Raw genomic sequence first — 20,781 nt, 5'->3', positions numbered from 1 at the left:
CACAATACTATTGAATATAGAGGAAATACTACTAATAAAGCAGCTAGTAAGTCTTTTAAGAACATTACAAATCTTTTCATAGTATAAAATAAAGTCCCCGGTAGGCGCCTGTCTGTTTGTTCGGGTTAATCTTGAGAACCACTGAACGGATTGTGATGCGGGCTTCGCCGTTTTATAGAGCATTTCTCGAGGAAGGTTTGCGTGAATGAAACATTTACTCATGACAAAAGGAAGCCGAGCAGTGACGAATTTAGTGAAGCATTCCTCGAGAATGCTCTATGGGGTGGTGGGGGCCGCAACGCAGTCCGTCAAGTGGTTCCCTAGATTAGCACGACAAACAGACAGACGCCTACCGGGGACTTTATTTTATACTATACATATGTATAGAGATACGTATATTGTAAGGAGCCCGGGTATGTACCCGCAAAGTTATAGCGAGGTCGTAAAAAGGGTAGCGAGTGTGTGTTTACATGTTTCGGGAGTTGGAACGAGCGAACTGACAGATATATGGGCAGATAAGGGGCTCGGGCTTCAATCAGGGCCGGCCTCAGGGCTCAGGGCATGTGGCCTGAGACTCACTTCCTACTGATATTCCTACAATAGTATACCGAGTGCGGCCCTGGGTGCCGGGGCATCAAAGACCGCCGCTGTTGGAGTATTTAATTTACGACCTCGATATATCTTTGCGGGTACTCTAGGTCAGCGCTGTCCAGCGTAGGGGCCCCTCACGCGCTTGCTTCCCCTTCCAATCTTTCTCTCGCACAGCGTGCCTTCCGTTGTCAAGGAGACCGCGCGACGCTACGAAGGCTCCCATGACGGGCTAACCAGGCTAGCGGCTGGTCTATCATGGTCGCCTCTTTAGCGTCGCGCGGTATCCCTGACAACGCGGACGAGAGTGGAAGAACCCTAAGCTCCCGCGGGAGCGACGTTGGACAGCGCTGCTCTAGGTACTTTAAGCTAATTCATACTTATATCATCGTTGTGTCACTGATTCATCATCGCCCAGCTTAAACCGCTGACCCTAGAAACATGAAATGCGGAAGGTAGATTCTTTTTGCGACGTAGGTGCTCGATAGGAAGGGATTTCTCGAAATTCCAACCCGAAGGGAGTAAAAAGGGGTGAAATATGTTTTCTCGGACTCCTTATTATTTCTTTGGCCTGATTAGATATCATCTTAGTTTTTATTTACAAAGGTTACCCACACAAATGTCTAAAATCCAGATTCAGTATTTTGCTCTAATCAACGCCTAAGGGAGTGAAAAGGGGTAAAATGTGTTTCCACGGATTTCTTAAAATCTCTTCGGCCCGATTAGATATCAACTTGGTTTTTACTTCAAAAGGTTACCCATATAAATGCCTAAACAAAAATTCAGGATTTTGCCCTAATCAACCCCTAGGGCAGGCATGCATCGAGTTCAACTCCGAGCTCGTTCAAGGACAAGCGAGTCCGAGAGGGGAGCGGCTGGAGTAGTGGGAGCGGAGTGTTTAAGTGTGTAATACACAAGTTGCTGCAGGGGTCTCCAGAGTTTGAGGCTGCGAAAATAAGGCACATTTTAGCAAATTTTGGAAAGAAAAGTATTGAGTATTATAATTCCAAACTTTGTACTTTTATTAATTGAAATTTGAAAAATGTTTTCAAATTTCTGTATGCAATAATAGTAATTTGGTTCAAAGTTATAATGGGAGTAGTAAGAGGGGTTTGAAAAAAAAGTTTGTTGCTGACGAACATGATTTTGGCTGTCGTAATCATCTGAAACAAAAAACGCAATTTCTTCTTAATCTATATGACTATAGTTATCGTATGAACTAAAATCAATGAAAATGTTGAAAAGCACAAAGATGGTTGTATTTCAAACGAAAACATTAATTTTTGGGAAAAGCATTTCTTAGTTTTCTGTGTTGCAAAATTGGATCTTTGCAAATAATTACTTCATTCTAGTTCATTAGATAACATTGTAATAATTAGATAACTTTAGATAAAAATTGTACGTGTTTTGTTTCCGATGACTACGATAGCTAGAATCAGTTCGCCAGCATCAAACTTTTTTTAAACCCCTCTTACTGCTACCATTATAACTTTGAACAAAGTAATTATCATTGCATACGAAAATTTAAACATATTTTTCAGATCTCAATTAACCCTCCGTATTCTGTGCCTGAGTCAATGTTGACCCACCGATTGAGATCGCTAACGCCCACAGTGATGGATCTATGTATGTCAGCTGCGATCAAGCCATCATTTAGCTGTTGTGGGTGTCATAAAAACATAAACAGAATCTTTCCGATGACTGCGTTGGAGCAACAATGGGAAGCTCGAGACAATACCATATTTTCCTTGGAGAAAACAAAATGGGCATACGGCCTCTGCAGTCATACAGGTCTCCACCACGAGACCTTATACCGAGGAGTGGGGAGTGAGCATTAAAGGTGTGCGGGTACCCGACTTTTCGGGCTCGGGTCGGGTCGGGTAAAGGCGGGCGGGCTCGGGCGGGGGCCCGGGACAGAGGGGTCTACGGGTAGTCCGACTGTGTCGTGTAGCCCGATTGTGTCGGGTAGCTCGATTATTTACAGTCGGACTACCCGTGGGCTCGTCTGTCCCGGGCCGCCGTCCGAGCTCGCTCGACTTTACCCGACCCGACCCGACCGCTCGGGTACCCGACACATTTGATTACCCGCGCATCCCTAGTGAGCATACTACGGCCGAGCTCGAGGGCCCATCGACTGCCCTAGGGCAGACTTAATGTGCACCCCTGCCCTAGGGGGTGGTGAAAAGGAGTGAGATGTGTTTTCATGGAGTCCTTAATGTCTCTTAGGCCCGAAGCGAAGCGCAGTAGTAGTTTTGTTAGTGTATAATAAAATGATTTGTAAGTTGCAACATGTAGATGTTAACGTTACTCAACTTATATTGCGCCATGGTCATGTCATGTCCTTTCAGCTATATAAACAAAGGAAAAATTGAAATATGAGTCACATTTTCCACAAAGGATTATTAAAGGCTGGACACACTTATACAGGGTGTTCGGCTGCACGTGTGAAGAAAATTTAAGGGATGATTCTGCATGAAAAAATAATTCGAAAATATAGAATAAAAATTATTGATATCGCGCTGCGTTTCCGAGAGAATTGACTTTGAATTTTAGTCAACTACGCGTGCAGCGAAGTACAGTATTTGGCGCCCGAGGGACACGCTGGGGTAAGCGGAACGCATCGCGCTTTCCGGACGCAGTTCAAAGTTCAATTGAGGTCCTAAAATTCAAAGTCAATTTTCTCGAATACGAAGAGCGATATCAAAAAAAAAATTATTCTATATTTTCGACTCCCTTTTCATGTAGAATCACATCTTAAATTTTCTTCCACACGTAGCCGAACACCGTGTTTAATGTCCCATTCAAAAAGGCATTAATATTAGTATTAGTAGGCTGCTGCTAGTAATTTCTAATAATTTAAAACAGTTTTTAAATAATTGTCATTATAAATTTTACACAGCTGAATAAACATTATATAAACGTTTAAGGGATGAGACATGTATTCTCCTTATCAGTTTGCAGACTTTGCTCTATTTACTTCTAAAGTTTCTAAAAGCAATCTAATACTTAATATTTTTATTGGAAACTATTAACGGTTTTATTATGATACAGCATTTGGTCGACGTATGTCACATTCAAAAAATTTAAACTTATGCCCCATTTGTGGTTTAGAAGATAGAACGTGTATTTTTAAACAGAAGAGGACACAAGGGAATTTCTTATTCTGAAAACAAGAATGAAATAGCACATAAGACCAAGATTTAGTCCACGAGTATTACGTAACACAACAAAAGTCCAGTGGATTACCATTATTTCGTTCAGTATTTTTATTTATTGTTTACGTTATGCGAAAAATTATGCAAAATCAAATAAAAAATGTACGCGTATTATACTTCACCTGTCAACAATAAAAAATTTATGTTCCAAGATTTAAACACAATATTTCGAGAGTCAAATCAAATGACTTACGTTGATTGGCATACCTACCACAGATATGTATGAGGTGTGCCGCGGGGTCTATCAATAGTGGGTCTAACCGTAGTTTTTGTACCTAATAATGAACACAAGGTTTAGGCCTATCTGATGCAAGTGTTCAATATATAATCCCGATCGTTTCACGTTTATGGGCTCAATTCAGTTCAGTTGGTAGATGATTAATATCGCTTAACGGTCCACCGTAATCACAATAGACGCAGCCTCGATGATCCCTAATCTTAGTCATTAAGTGTACCGTGGTTCCCGTTGATTGAATAATCGACATTCCTTGTCAACTGATGAATATTCAGAATAGCGCATCAAAATATTTTAACCACAATAGGATTCAATTTAACAAATGGCCAGGCACTTGAATTTTATCTTTACGAATGTTAGAAATGTATAAATAGCTACGTTCATATAAAACCACTAATAGCAACGGTCGTGGTGCAATAAGTTTACACGGATATTACGTGACAATGGAAAAATTAGTTGAATAGTAAATGCACTTTGGCAAAGTTTAAACTATAGCAGTGAGGAGTTCAATAGTAATCTGCCCTCCCGACTTGTTTACCGTCTGCTTCAAATTCGCAGTTGGGAAACACTTTGAATGATGGGATCCAGGGAGGAGGAGCAACAATAAAGATGTACTTAGAATTTTAATTAGCGTTTATGCTACGGGGAAAATTAATTGATACCGAAACTTTACTGCTAATCTTTCTTTAAAGTTTTTACTGGATTATTTACTTCGCGTTGTTTTGATGTACTCAATATACTCTTCACCAATAAAAGAGGTTACGCAGTACCTATATAATATTCTTTACGCCGAATGCTTACTGATATTCTGTACGAATATTGTTCATGCAATCTGTGCATTTTTATATAGCAAAACGAATGTTATAATTTGTTTTGTAAAAATCAACGGGCATATCACGATGTTCCTTATTGATGTAGGTGAATTATTTTTACTGGAAGAGACTTAATGAGGGAAAAGTAAGTATATCAAGGCAAACATATTGTGAGTTTCGGACCATTTTATTGCTATATGCAAAATATAAAAATGTTATTGGACCAAGAGCTATAAGCAGTTTTAAGAGATCTACCCAAAAATGTAAAAAATTATATGGCTCTTCATTAAAGAGCAAGGTGACTCACACTTCTAATTTCTACCATATGAAGTACAAAAAGGAAACTTTACCGCATCTCCCATTCTAATTCTCCAAGATATAGCAATTTTTACATGTCCTAATCTGTGTTGCCCAGTCCACGATGCATTTAATATTTTATTTTTTATGTTTTCTCCATTTCCTTTAATGTATTTCTGTTTCATTCATGCCACCGACTAATGAACATACATTTTTTATAAAATAATACACACAAATAATATACACCTAGGTATATAATATGATATATACATATTTGGGATTAATGAAATTAGCAAGAAATTTGGTATCGTGTAGCGTAAACTACATGAGCAATTATCATGGTTCTAATAAATTCATAAAAATATTCAGGAACAAGAAAATTAAACACGTGAAAGTAGATGTTTCGAAGTAAATAGTATTATACTTTTGTTAGTGGGTTGTAATAATATTGCGTTCCGCGCCACGTGCCACGTACTTGTTGCTTTCTAATGCCTGCAATTAAGCTGTAATGTAACTAAAGAAATATGGCTTGTTGTTACGTTTGCATTAGATAAATGCCAAGCCAATAATAAACGTATATTCATTAGTCGGTGGCATTAACGAAACAATTACTAAAATTATACAATAATTACTGTTTAACCTATAGTGCACTGATCAGTTAAATGTATTTCATTGTTCTGAAGATTTAGTTCATAATAAGTGCGAAGGCAGCGAGCACAATAATAATAATTGGCCAAATTTTCGTACCACGTTATGAGAGCACTCAATTGATTTCAAATCACATTATAGAGAGCACTCAACGGGTGAACAGTGCTGTATGGTCTCTAAATTTCCGATATTCCAAATTCAGTCTAAGTCTAGATGGCATTACTTGCATAGAGTTGGCCTAGTGATGCGGAATTTGTGACGCAAATATTGCAAAAACAAATATAATGCTACACGTTTTGGCTACATTATTTAACCTCTAACACTTTGCAACATTTCATTAAGATCATCTTTGTGGTATCCTTCATTCATCACATGTTTTTTTTTATATTGACCTGCGTGCAGACCGACGTAGGTAATCCTTTTAAAAATACCATATCGTTTCGAAAATTGCAAATCCCAATTGTGAGTCATTGTCCATATTCAAGAAACTACTTATTTCTAAGAAACTTCAGACTATTTCCTCCATTTTCCTATAACCTAATAAGATTTATGTCGTTGCTATTGAATATTAATTTAATAATTTTTTATATAAATGTAAATATATCACACCGTTATTGTTTCTTAAATTTCGTTTGGGATAGGGGAGACCGGGGTAAAGTTAATCTCAGGGTAAAATGAGCTTTCTTCATTTATTCTTTAACAATAGAATATATTTACAAATTTTGGTGACGTAATAAATGTGTGTAATATCACAATCATAATTATGCACATTCAGATATCGAAAAATTCATTTAAAAAATTAAAAATTAAGATTTAGAGATTTCCGATTAATTTTCTCTTCAATTTAGCTTTTTGGATAAATGAGTCTTAACTGTGTTATTTCAACTCCATATTTTTTCTGCGTTTTTAAAACAAGCTTATAAATATACATGTACACGCGTTTGAGAAAACATTAATCCTAACATTATTAAATAATTAATTTTCCACTGAGTACACAATATGGCAAAGTGATCGGGGTAAGCTGCAAAGAAAAGATGCGCGGGAGTGATATACGCAATATCCTAAACCTGTCAGCTGGCTGGGAAACCACGCGTCGTGGTGGTGGCAGCTATAACCTACGAACCTGTTATATATACATATGTTAGGTCCGAAACCGAGATGGTGATTGGTTCCGGAACGTAGAGAGGGATGGATATCTTAAAGGTTTGCGCACACATATCCGTTCCGTGTCAGTACCTTTCCGTCGTGCCAGTGGTAAGAAGAACAGACCCCTCTATGCCCCTCTTCTTCTTACCACTGGAACGCCGGAACGGTACTGACACGAAACTGATATGTGTGTGTTTAGAACTTAAGCCCCGTCGCATCCGGCGTAACACCGTAATCCCTCGGGGGCGGGCACGCTTTTTGGATTACTGTGCGGGGGCAGCAGGTGGATTGGCATTAAAGATCGATGAGGAAAAGAAGGGGGGGGGGATGGATATGTGCGTGTTTCGTCTTGGGACCGTCAGCCAAACTTCATCAGTAGGGCTATAGCTGACGGCGCCTGCCCTAGACACACGGGGACTAAGAGGAATTAGACTTGGAACTTGTATATATACGAACGAGAGTGGACGATAGGACTTGCGAGAAGAGTAGACCTCTAGCGGCGCCGGCGGAGACTAACCGGCGTGACCCATGTGGTTGGGCCGGGACGTCACACATAATTAACTACAGGTTTCTTTTATTTATTTTCTTTTCAGAATAAAATGAAGACATACAAACGAAAAACGGAAATACAGTCTTGGAATAAAGAGAGTTTGAGGATAGCCATGAAACAAATCCAAACAAATACAACTGTACAGAAAGCATTAAGAGACTACAGTATATCATTGAGTACATTGAAAATAACAATTGGAAAACACGCTAATAATAAAGAAAATGTATCGGACATGAAGCTGGGAAGATTTACATGTACTTTTTCCCCTGAATTGGCAAAAGTATTCGTTCAGGATTTATTAGAAATGGTTAAAGTATATTTTGGATGGAGTCCAATGAAGCTCAGAAGATTAGCTTCTGACTTTGCTGAAACCCATAAAATTACACACAGATTTAACAAAGACAATAAAATTGCTGGTGAAGATTGGTACCTCAGCTTTATGAAGCGACACCCATCATTAACACTGAGGACCCCAGGGAAGATGTCATTTGCAAGGGCATGTGGTTTTAACAAAGTTGTTGTGGATAAGTTTTATGTCTTGCTGGATGAATTAATGTCTAAATATCATTTTTCACGAAACTGTATATATAACATCGACGAGTCTGGTATCTCAGCGGTTCCAAACTGTATTCCCAAAGTGATTAGTGAGAAAGGGAGAAGCAAGTGGGAAAATTAGTATCAGGTGAACGTGGTGAAACTGTGATGAGTGTCTTCCGTTGCAATGCTTCTGAAAATTTTATCCCAACTTTACTAATATTTCTGCGAAAAAAAATCAACTTGGGGTTGTAAGAGGGATGTCCTCCTGACACGCTTGCTGTTTTTCACCCCTCAGGATGGATGCAAATAGACATTTTTTGCCCCACTTGGTTTAATCATTTTTGCAGATTTGCTAAACCATCACAGGATGATCCAGTCCTTCTTTTGCTGGATGGTGATGCTACACATATCAAGAACTTGGCACTTCTGAAAGCAGCTCGAGAACAGATTGTTCATATATTATGTTTCCACCATATACATCTCACAAGCTACAACCTCTTGATAGAAGTTTTATGAATCCATTCAAGACCTATTACAGCCAAGAGTGTTCTGTGTATTTGCGGAATCGTCCAGGGCAGGTTATAACGCTGAGAAAAGTGGGACAAATACTTGGAAAAGCTTACATGCGTGCTGCTGTGCCTCAAAATGCTATAAGTGGTTTTGAATGCACTGGAATTTCCCCTGTAAATAGGTTTAAATTTCATGAAAAAGACTTTGCTCCATCAATCCCAACCAATGTTGAAATTTTTTGTGATGCATCAGTACAACCGATACCATTAGAAAATTTGTCAGAAAATCAGTGCAATAATGAAAATGATGTAGTCATGTTGCCAGTGGTAAATAATAGCTTAGTTGATGTATGTAACACAAAAAAATTACATGATGAACCTGTTCCAGATACATCACAACCTTCTACGAGTGCTAATAATAATTATGATAAATCTTTGACTGTACCTGTGATCGAAATAAGTGACAAAGAAAAAATGGACAAGATTTTATCAGTGCCAAAGGTAGATTTTAGTCAAGTTAGAAAATCTTCTAATGGAAGAGGAAGCACAGCAATTGTAACTTCAGATTCGTGTATAAAAGAACTTGAAGAACAAAGCAATGCATTGACAAAGAAAAAGTTACCTGTAAAAAGAAAAATTATGAAAGAAGAACGACGAGAAGTGAAGAAGAAGTTTGTATAAACAGGAAGAAATGAAGAAGATTGTTCGTGTCTATTTAGTATGCCAAAGACTTTATAGTCAATCCATCTCGAACGAGCAATGGATTCAATGCCAGGAGTGCAATTCATGGGCTCATGAACAGTGCGTTAAATATCTTTTTAAAACATCATTATTTTTATGTGAAACCTGTCTGCCAAAAATTACTGAAGCCCATTTGAAAACAAAATTGTAATAGAAAAACATAAAATGTTTTTGTTAAAAAATTTATTTAGATAGTATAAGTACGTATTTTATTAATAATTATGTATGTATTTGTTTTAGTAATAACATGTCAGACTGTTCATGTAAACAAAGTTCATTTAAAAACTCATTTTCAGTACAAAATGTGTTTACACAAAGTACAAAGTTACAAAGTACAAATTATTAACGTTAAACTTGTATTAATGAAATATATTTTTTAAAAAATAGTTTAAATAGTTTAAAAGTTCTAATAAAGTTAATTTTATAATTATATCCTTCATTAAAACTCGTATATTATTTCAGCTCACTTTACCCCATATATGGTCGTTTTGGGATGTTTCTTTTCAAGTTGAATTTTAATATACCTAGTTTTTTGCAGAGGCAATCAATAGTCTGTTACATATTTAACAATAGGGATCTTGTATTCGCTACAACTCTGTCAGATACGTTTACATTTTCAAACTTCTTTCAAACAAAATGATATCCTAATCGTAATGTTCGAAACATAAACCTAAATTGTAAAAATCCCAAGTTCAATCACAGAAAATAATGTTTTGCAATGATTTCCAGCTCGATTAAAGTGCTACATTTATCATAAAGGAAAACTCTAAAATAATAAAACGTTTCTCTCTACGAACTGTTATCTCACAATCCTTATTGTTAAGTATCTTGTCAATTATTGCATATCTATGCATTTGGTCGAGCATGAGTCCAGTATTTTTCGACCTTCTATCTACCACCAAAGCTCCATCAAAATCGGCGCGTAACACTCACTCATTGAATTATTCACTGTGTTTTATATCGACAAAACGTATCGCCATCATTGAATTTTTTGTAAACAAAGGGACGTAACCAAGTGAATTTTAACTAGACGTTGCAGAGAGTTTGAAAACGAGTGTCCCTTGTGACGTTCTGTACGTGAGGGGTATAAAGTCTTTTACAAAGGATATTGAAAACTTCCCTTCATCAAACTGACGCAATTAACCTTGATTCGCTTCAGATAAAACGAATAGCCAATGGTGACTACAACACATCACTGTTGGTAATTAAAATGAGACAGATAGTTCATTGAAAACAAATGCACCAAGAAAACATCAGGTTGTTTCAGAGCAATGCCACTTTTTACACAACAACAAACTACAAGCCACTCGAAAAAGTAATATAAGACCTTATACCACATTCAGCCTTTTGGACATAATTTGACGTACAATGCTCGTTTTTTTAATAGATTGTGGTGTTACCTTTGCCCTCTCCAAAAGAGGACATTTCAACAGATCCCGGCTCTTGCAAGTTCTCATTAGCGTCTCTCAACTATCGATTCCTACGTATACCTGCTTCATCCTACATCCTAACATCCCCGCATCTAACAAGGGATGTTAGGCAACTCGAAAATTCAGAAAAAACTTGTACCTTTGCAGCAATGTAGTTCAAGTGGTGATAATATACAATAACGTAACCATTCTTTCTTTCGGCAGTGAAACGGTCCTGGGGGTGAAAATACCTCCTCAATGAAACTGAATTTTCATATCATCGTGAATATCTGCGAAACCGTAAAAATATCGATGAAAGTTTACCTCAAAAGTTGTATGGGTTTTGATATCCTCCAATACGGTGGTAAAAAATTTACGAAAAAAAAAAAATTTAAATTTATCACTATAACGCTTTTTTAAAAGATTTTTTTTTATTTCTTTCCCATTATATTTTCGGTAAAGATACAATTATTTACTATATTATTTACTATATACAGTTATTTACCGAAAATATGATGGGAAAGTTATAAAAAATTTGTTTTAAAAAAGCGTTATGGTGATAAATTTTGAAAAATATGTTTTTTTCGAAAATTCTTTATCACTGTATTGTAGGATATCAAAAACCATACAAATTTTAAGGTAAACTTCCATGGTGCTTTATTAATATTTTAGGTGTCGGAGCTACCCAGATTTTTACCATTTTTTACGATCCTCCTTTATCATCAACAATTAGAAAGAATGTGAAGCTGTTACATAGAACATCCAATTGAGAGGTTTACAGACTACTAACGCTAAAACTAAACGGAATATCAAACATTTTCTAGTTTGCATTTTAATTTGTTTGGTTTCCAGGAGGATATCATGATGTAAGGATATAAGGTGTGTCCGCTGAGCGGCTCATTTTCGTATTTTACTGCGCATTCCCAATTTCCGCCATATTAAAATATGTATGTATGTATATGAATGCATATGTAAGTGTACGGACGCGTTATCGAAATGTTGACAAATTCATTCTATCCTATTGGTTGAAAATCCAATGTGAAGGATTTTGGGAAGAGGCTAATTTTGGGAATTATTGGCTAATTTGAAAGGGTGCGCAAGAGCACACCTTATATCCTTACATCATGGAGGATATGTATATACTATAGTCAAACTAACGAAAGAAGGCACCTTGGGACCGAGGCCAGAATTTGCGACGTTGCCGCTACTCCACGCTCGCGATTGGTGCTTCCCCTACCCGGCTCCCTACGCCTTGGCCAATGACTTTCGACTACTAGCTGTAGGCCTAGAGTAATCATTGTCCTTGTCGGGTGCATATTGCTATCCTCTTCCAGAGGGCGAACCCAACGTCCTTTCCATAGAGATTTGACAGTGTCGAATCTTATTGACTATTGCGGCACGCGCCATGCAGAATAGGATTCTTATTCTATTTAGCGTCATTCCACGGCAAATCAATCACTTTTTGCACTCGATGTCAGGGATTTTGTTCCAACTGAAATATTATATAGGAAGGGATTTCAGTCATCACTTTGCTGGTTTTGAATTTGTTCAATTTTTGCCTATTTCCATGAAACCGAGCTGTACTTGTGAATTTTTATCTCGGAAACTCTTTATCGTATTGAATTCATTCTCTTTTCATTTTAATCTAGAAAGTGCGGGCTATTCCAATACCCTTTTTTATATTGGAAAATTAATTTTGTAATTTTTAAAATTATAACCAAAATTTTATTTTTCACATTTCACGCACGAAATATTCTACTTTCGAGAATGGAATTTTGAAAATTAAAGTCAGCACGAGCTGTTATTAACCGATGAAGAATTTCATTAACTCTGTATTTTGTAACCAAGTTCGAAACCTGTTAAACAATGACTCCAACCTTTCCATAATTTCACATGATTCACAAAATACATATTGCATTCTGATCAAAGTCTCTAAAAATGTGATCGATTTGGCGTGGATAGACTTGTAGATGCAGGAATCTGTTTTATCGAGCGAGTGAAAGAGACACAGTTGCACTTGAAGATAGAAAGAGACGTCCGATCTGCCGCACAACGTGGCAACGTCGCACGAAGTACGGAGCAGGCATTGGGCCTCTCCCGAGCCACGCGCGCTGGCCTACGGGCCGCCCAGGTGCCTTCTTTCGTTAATTCGACTATAGGCACATGATTAAATTAGTCTTCCTTTATGTTATCGTATTTAGTTAATGCTAACGTCTTCCTCACTTTTTTAATAATTATGTTAACGTATAACTTCACATCGCTAAGTGTATATTTAATTTCTTGGAAAATAAAATAATAATTACACACTGTCGAAGTCATAACGCTAAATTTCTGGATCAGGAGTAAGCAACTTTTAAACCTTGTTGCGGAAAGGGAGCAACGATATTTTTAAATAATACATTTCCAACATCACATGCAATATTAAAATGCTCTACTTAGTAATGGTATGCTTGTAACTGGACTTGAAATACGCATAGCATCCAGCAAGTGTATAATGCATTCACGGCGTGAGTGCGTGGTCCGTGTCTGACCATACACTAGGAATTTCTACTTGCGCGTCTTACAAAGGAAGAAAGCAGTCCGCGAGGAAGACCGCAGAAAGCTTTTTCCTGCTCTTTACATACTCACTATTTCTCCTTTGTGTCTTTGCCATGGCCTTGAGAATGCTATGGTTATTTTACTCATAAAGAAATAAATTACAAACGTACGTTTCTGAAAACATACTGTACCTATTTAAAGAAATTTTCATAATCTTAGTATAATCTACAGGCTTTTACAAAAAATCAAACCTTATTGAGTAATGTCCTGCTAGAAATAAAGCAATCTTTAAAAAAGGGATACAAATGTCATATCTCACATAATTGTAACGACGTTAGCTGGTAACACTTTTAATTGTGCAGCCTGTATGGAGAAGACCAACTTCACTCAGAACCAAAGAAATCTCTTCAACCACAGTGTTCCATCGTATGCAGCAATAATTGTATTGGAAAGAATATTTCTAATTAAAATAATTATTACCTTTGTTACAAAAGGAGTTTAGAAAAGAATAGGTTTGTACATATGTGTTGAAAAATTTAGGGACTTATTCTACAGTTCGGATCCGAGAAAGAAGTCATAATAAGTATGACTTCGCAAACTTCTTGTTCCCAAGATAATGCTGATTTAAGTTTCAGTATTTTGCGTGCCTCACTGGAATCTTACAAGTAATCGTAAAGGGTTTTCAGAATGGCCTCCATTGCTAGGCACTGGGCATTCATATGTCGCATCGGTGATCGTATTCTCTCTTGAAAAAATTAAGTGTACTAATTAACTAATGGACAGGCAGCCTTTCTACACCCCTAGAATACTGCTGAGTATGATTTATCGCAAGTAACGCTTTAAGGGGAGATTCCTATTCTTTGGGCTAAAAACAGCAAAATTTGGGATTTCTTTTTTAAGAACTTAGCGCTTCAATTCATCCGAAAATTTGGCCATGTTTTGATGCATCTTCGAAGAAGCTGCAGTGCTTTTTTATTAATTTTTAAAAATACCTAAATATAGGAGTTATGCATGATCGACCATCACGCCGCGCAAAATTCGGCGCCCGTTGGTGTGCCTGGTATTTATTTACCAGGTAATCTGAAACAGAAATATGAATCGGCGTTTTACTTTATACGCACGTAGCTTGAAATTGAAGAACCAGCAAAAAACAAAAAAGTTTATTGAGCGGTGTGGAGAGTTTTCAAACTGGAAGATCTGAACCTTTAATTCTTTCGATCCTAATTTGCGTCGATTTTCTTATGTAACAAAAAAAGAGAACTTAGTTGTATTCTGGTTCATCAAATTTAAGCTACATATGTACAAAGTAAAACGCCGTTTCATTTTTCTGTTTCAGATTACCTGCAAGGTAAATATCAAGCACACCAGCGGACCACGATTTTTACGCGGCGTGCATAACGCCTATATTTATTATCAAAAATGAATAAAGGAAACTGCAACTTCTTCAAGGATGCATAAAAACATGGTCAAAATTCCAGACGAATCAAATTGCCAGTTTCTTAAAAAAAATCCCAACTTTTGCTATATTTTTAGCCCATAAAATAGGATTCCCCCTTGGAGGGGGAACACCACTGTGACGGCCGGAAAAGTAAGCCATTTATAAGAATTTTTTTCAGGAATAATTTACAGTTTTCATAGAAAATTAGTATTACCTACCTTTAGTACGCTGCCTTAAGATACTATACAAAAAAAAAATAAGTAGAGAAACATCCATAATTTTGCTCCATTGTCAAAGCTTACTGTCACCAATTTCCTGAGTCCTGTTATAAATTGAATTTATTCTTATGAAATACAAAAATTAGCGTTAATACCGAATTATAGAGCATACAGTGATATAAACTTTATTAACTCTATCTAATCCTAGTATTTTCTTTTACGAATATAAAATGCAACACAAAGATGATTTGAACATTATTCGAAACTGAACTATTAAGACGGCTCAAACGATATAAAACAATACAAAAATCACGAGTAGTGTTAATATTGGTAAATATCTTTGTTTCTAAAAGCAGAATAATAAATGGCTACTCCTGATAATATTATGCACAGTCGTAGAATGTTATTGAAACTTCACGGCGCGTCAAAGCTTAATTTTGCGTAAACGCTGAAGACACGTTTGAGCTTTTTACTTGACTTGTGTGGATACATACGTATTCCAAAATGCTTTTACGTTACAATTTTGTAGCGGAACACGTTAAATGTGCAATCGTAAACTTGCTCTTTTATGAGTTATGCGCATAAATTTACCCATTGGACGATTATTAATCATTCAAACCAGTGCTGCTGTATTCCGGGAATGAAAGAATGGGAGCACACGTCGTGCACGAGCGTTTTCACATGCCAGTAACCCGGTGATTATAATTATTGTTTAATACCTGTTGGTGATTATTCAGATCGATCGGGTGTTGTTAGATGTTGCACGTGATGTGCCGACTATAGAACTTCACTCGAAGGACCATCCCTATTGTTGGCTAAGGGAAAATAAGTGTATACAAGTCTACCCATAGTGGACGTGTTGCGTTTATATTGAAAGCTATAGTCTGATTTTCGAGAGTTGAGACCTGCTGCGGGTCCCTCGAACGGAGCGTGGTTTTTTGCATAAATCAATAGTTAAACATCACGATAATATGCTCCCAAAACAGCAAAACGAAATTCGAAAAATTAAAGCGGATATAGCCGATTTTGCTACGGAGCGCCAGGCTACCACAAAACTTGAAATGTGTTTTTCTCGAAACCACAGTTTTATACTTTGCGGGCAATGTAACTCAAAAAATATTCAACCAATCGACTTGGCCTTGTGCACGGATATTTGTGAACATTTTCTTCATAGTACTAAGTTATTAGTATAATGATATTGTTTAAATAAATAACTTTTTTTTAGACATTTAAGGCAAAATTTCGTTGGAAACAGTGAACTTTTTATTCAAGAGGCCGCCATTTGTTCATTTTGCATCTTTTAAGTTTCAAATTTCTTCATTCTGTGCGTACTCTCATAAACTAAAAGAAAATTGTTCGATTTTTGGTTTCAGATGAAACCAAAAGACGCTACGTTACCCGCAGTGCAATAATTGCGTCGCCAACGGACTGGGCATAACTTTGTTATTTGCCGCTCTTTTTTAATAAATTTTTTTTGTTATATACCTTAACCTGTTAATACAATATCCTGAAAGTTTCAGAAAGATCTATCAAATACTTTCTTTAAAAAAAATTCCCGAATAATGCCTCGATTTTCATTTAGTTACACCAGGCTCCCCCCTTAAGGAGGAACCAATGGTGGCAACGCCGCACGCAATCCGTAGCGGACTTTCGAATGCCCACCACTGAGTACTACGGCGGTGATTTAAAACAGTGTCTCGTGTAAATTTTAGTTCATCCGTTCATAAAAGGCATGGTTAGAATCGTGGACTATAAAGATGTTAATTTAACAAATGGCAAAAAGCTATTCGTGGAACAATTTCAGTCCAAGAGCTCCTACATTGTGCGAAAGAATAGAGATCCATTTTGTTGTTGTGAAATACGGTGCCGACCACTGAGTTCGAGCTACGATGTCGCAAAGAAAAACTTTCTGTACTGAAGTAAGGAATGTTATCTAAATCAACCTAGAGTGCTACTCCTACTTCCTGGCGAATTTGTTGATGACTATGGTTTTCATGGAATGATCAGAACGTATCGCATTCAGTGAGCGTCTGTTACACTCGTTGAATCATTTGTCTGTTAGCATGACGCTGATTAGAGTGCGACTCTTCGTAATACATAGGTACGGTTGAAACGTTACTGCCGCAAACTCCTAACGCTAGAAGCATATGAGCGCTGGCTGCGATGGCTGTAGGTATTTGGACGTCTGGACAGGTTGGTGAAAGCTAGGAAATACGCCAATGCTAAGTAGTTATCATGATAGTTACGTAATGTAATGAAAATAAAATAATACGCTCGTGTGTAAGAACTATTATATATATGTGTCTTTAGCCAGAAAGACGCATAGGTATGTAATAGTTTTCTGTTTTATTGTTCTCGCAAAGTGTTAAACCAGTCACGGAAATATACTCCATAATTTATCAGACACCCTGTGTTTTATTTAATTTGTAAAACTAAGGTGCCTGTAAGTGATAATAAATAATGATTTTTTAAGGATCAAATTCTCGACTATATTTAACGTATTAATTGATCAATAGCTTACAATGTAGTATTCTTCATCCTTATTGTGCATACACGGGAACATATCGAACCCGCACACGTCGATTTTGATGAGACTGTGAAAATAGTGAAAAATAGAGAATAGTGAAAAATATTTGACACGTATTTTTTGTTATCGGCAATCGCCCATGTTGAAGGGGTGTACACAGCCCCTAAAGTTGGGGGTCGAAAACAAATTGTCTGGAATATCTTGACAACTATTAGGTGTAGGACAAATTTTCTTTTGGAGTGAGTTTTTCAAAGATGAATCAAATTATCGATAGATGCAAAAGTAAATATGAAATATCATCAAGATAAGGGTTACCGTTTGGTGCTAGAATGGAAGTCTTAATCAATTCAGCTTTTTAAAGCTAGAGACGAGAATCGTGGCAGAGATGGATTTCAAACAAATTAAACGAATGCATTTAAGGTTTGCAGAAAACGAGCCTGCATTAATGAATACGGGAAAACTGATCTTCACAAGCGATTACACAAGATCTTATGAGCTTAAGTATGAGATCTTCAGAGTTTAAGATCTTATCAATACCTATTGAAGATGGAAAGCTTTAATAAATTACACTATCAAATTTTGTTACAGTCTCATAATTCCTCTGAAAGTCAGCTAATAAAGGGCAACGGTAGAAAACGTTAAATTTTGGAACTCGCTGGAAAAGAAAACGTCTTTTACACCACGATTCTCTGCATATTTCAAATAAACTAAGATCAATAATTATTTATGTCAAAAGTGATGAGAAAGTTATATTGAACACGCGTAAATGCGTATGTAGTCATGACTCGTCTAGTTGTTATATTTTGTTTCCATTTTCGGGGGATGAAAATCTACTGGTTAAATAATCATGCAGAAATCATTCAGTAAAACCGACAAATTATAAAACTATAGCTACACGAGAGCAATCGATACGTATTTCGTCGCCCATTCATCGAAACACAATAGTAGAAAATAATCAGGGCTCATTGTCAGTTAGGGTAAACGCACCAATACATGAACACTTAAGGCTAATGAATGAACACTATTATGAAATTATGTTTGCAGCGCGATTGATTCTACGTGCTGCAAAAATAATTTGGATATGAAACAAGAAATTAAAAGAAGTCTCGAATTAATTAGTTGCTTATTTTAATAACTTATTTTATTAATTTTAATAAAAAATGTCCATTCCCTGGTACGTGTCATAAACTGGTACATCCACCCTATGTTCTCGCTATTCAAATAGTGTTAAATAAATATGTCAGCTAGACACGGCTAATATTTTTATCATAGGAAATAAAGAACTGCACCGAATAGTGGATTAATAAAATGTATGTAGTTCCATTTAGAAAAGCAAAAGCTGACAACCATATCACCCCTACGTGTTCACCTACAAAAAACTACTGACGTCAAATTATATCCCCCTCGAAACCATTCAACTTTTCTTTCATATATTTTTCTGTATCAGGAACGGTTACGAGATCTACTTATTCACGGGGATCGATTTAAACGGGACATCCTATCTACGATCATACTGTGAAAGAATTTTCTTTACCGATGGCATTCAGAGTCTCCCATTTTCAGGAAACTCACGTGTTCAGGAAGCAGCAACATGTTTAGGTCCCGAGAAGAGATTCTTATCACACTATAATTAGTGGGAAAAATTGCATAGGGTAGGTGCGGTAGAGTGTAACAAAAAAGTTAATAATGACTGTAGACAACAGAATGTATAATAAATCAACTTTTCTTTTGTACTTAAACAATCAACAGTTTTGGTCCTTCAAATCAGAATTAGCAAATGTTAAGAATGATCCTTAAAAGCTAGTCAATTTGACACTTTTTCGAGATCACATAATTGTTACAGTGTGCCCCAGATCTGGGGTACAATTTAACAGCCTTAGGGGTACAATGTAACAGACTAGGACGCACTATAACAATTGCACAAAACCTTAAAAATACCAATAAAATACGAAAAAAATCTTTAACTATAATTATTTATTTTCCAAGTACTATCTGGAAATGAATAAGATCGTGCATGGCGTCTTGTCTTATTTGCCATTTTAGGAAATGGTAATATAAGTTCTATATCATCCACTGCAACAGTTCTAGATTCAGTTCCAGCGGAAAGTAAAATATATGATGTACCCTTTCATTTATGCACAAGTAACTGATGTCTTTATTTAATTACACCGATATAGTATATGGTCCGTGCATTAGCTCAAACACTGCATTGCGTATACAAAGGGTCTAAAATAGCTGCCTTCGTTTCTCTTATGGAGTACGCAAATTTGATCATATTTCACCGTTTTTACAACTATCCGGCTGGCTAAACATGAGACAACGGTGGATACTCCACATTTGTTGCGCAGTGCACAAGCTGTTGGAAGATGTTAATCCAGCGTATCTCAGGGAACTTCTAGCCACTAATCGCCAAATGCACCAGACCCAATCTTCGGTCACAAGGCTAGCCTCTAAACTGGCAATTCACCCCCATCATTCAGCAAAATTCAAGGGTGCATTTACGTTCGCGGCCACGCAGTATTATAATGCGCTGCCTGAGAATATTAGGGTAATTAAATCAAAAAGAAACTTCAGGCAAGTAGACTCGTTGTATATCAAGAACGCGAATCTGTAATGTACTTGTAAATTATAAGTTAACTATTTAATAGAATAACAGGGTAGGATTATAAAACAGCATTTTTTAAAGAAAAAGATTGGTCTTTTTTTGGATGTGTACTAATCTAGCTTAATTTGTTGGGGCAATAAAGACGTATTATTATTATTACTATTAGACGTATTATTATTATTATTAGTACCTCGCTACACTGAGCCCCATACCGCATAAACCACAAAATATCAACTGGAATTTTATGGGTATGAATACCGGCAAACTTTATTGTTATATCAAGCACCAAATATATGTAGTTTGTTTACAAAATATTATTACTTACCAGAATTGCTGTATGTTGGAATAGACACAAAACTCTTTTATGTGAATTCGTCACGTTTAAACACGAAAAAGCCTATTTTGGTAGGTATTATCACGAGAAAGGATAACTGAATCAAGATGACTGCGTTTGTCAAAAACGTAGAATGACGCAATAAAGATGATACAAAGAAACAGAAATACTTTCACTGTTAAGGTGAAATCTGAAGGCACGTTGATCGGCGAGTCTAGTGCGAAGCTCGCCGATCCACGTGCCGTCAGAGTTCACCTTAAGAATTTTTTAAATACGTTCATAATTAAGCTTTTTACAGTGGCGCCCGTCACGAGTCCTAATTGCTACAGTGGTACAATGAATACTGTGTATCTAAAGGTGAAATCAGACGGCGCGTGGATCGGCAAGCCGGCTCGGCTCGCTCAGGCTCGTGAATCGGCGATCCATGAGCGTTC

General features: G+C 36.8%; 1 protein-coding gene across 1 annotated transcript in view; it reads right to left on the bottom strand.

Moving 5' to 3' along the window:
* The window catches only part of LOC143378552 (abaecin), a 90,925-nt gene that overhangs the window by 33,891 nt on the left and 36,253 nt on the right, over positions 1–20,781 (bottom strand). The gene's annotated exons all lie outside the window — the stretch shown is intronic.

This window comes from Andrena cerasifolii, chromosome 2 (genome assembly GCF_050908995.1).
Source record: "Andrena cerasifolii isolate SP2316 chromosome 2, iyAndCera1_principal, whole genome shotgun sequence".
Taxonomy (NCBI): Eukaryota; Metazoa; Arthropoda; class Insecta; order Hymenoptera; family Andrenidae; genus Andrena; species Andrena cerasifolii.
This window is presented reverse-complemented; position numbering and strand designations above follow the sequence as displayed.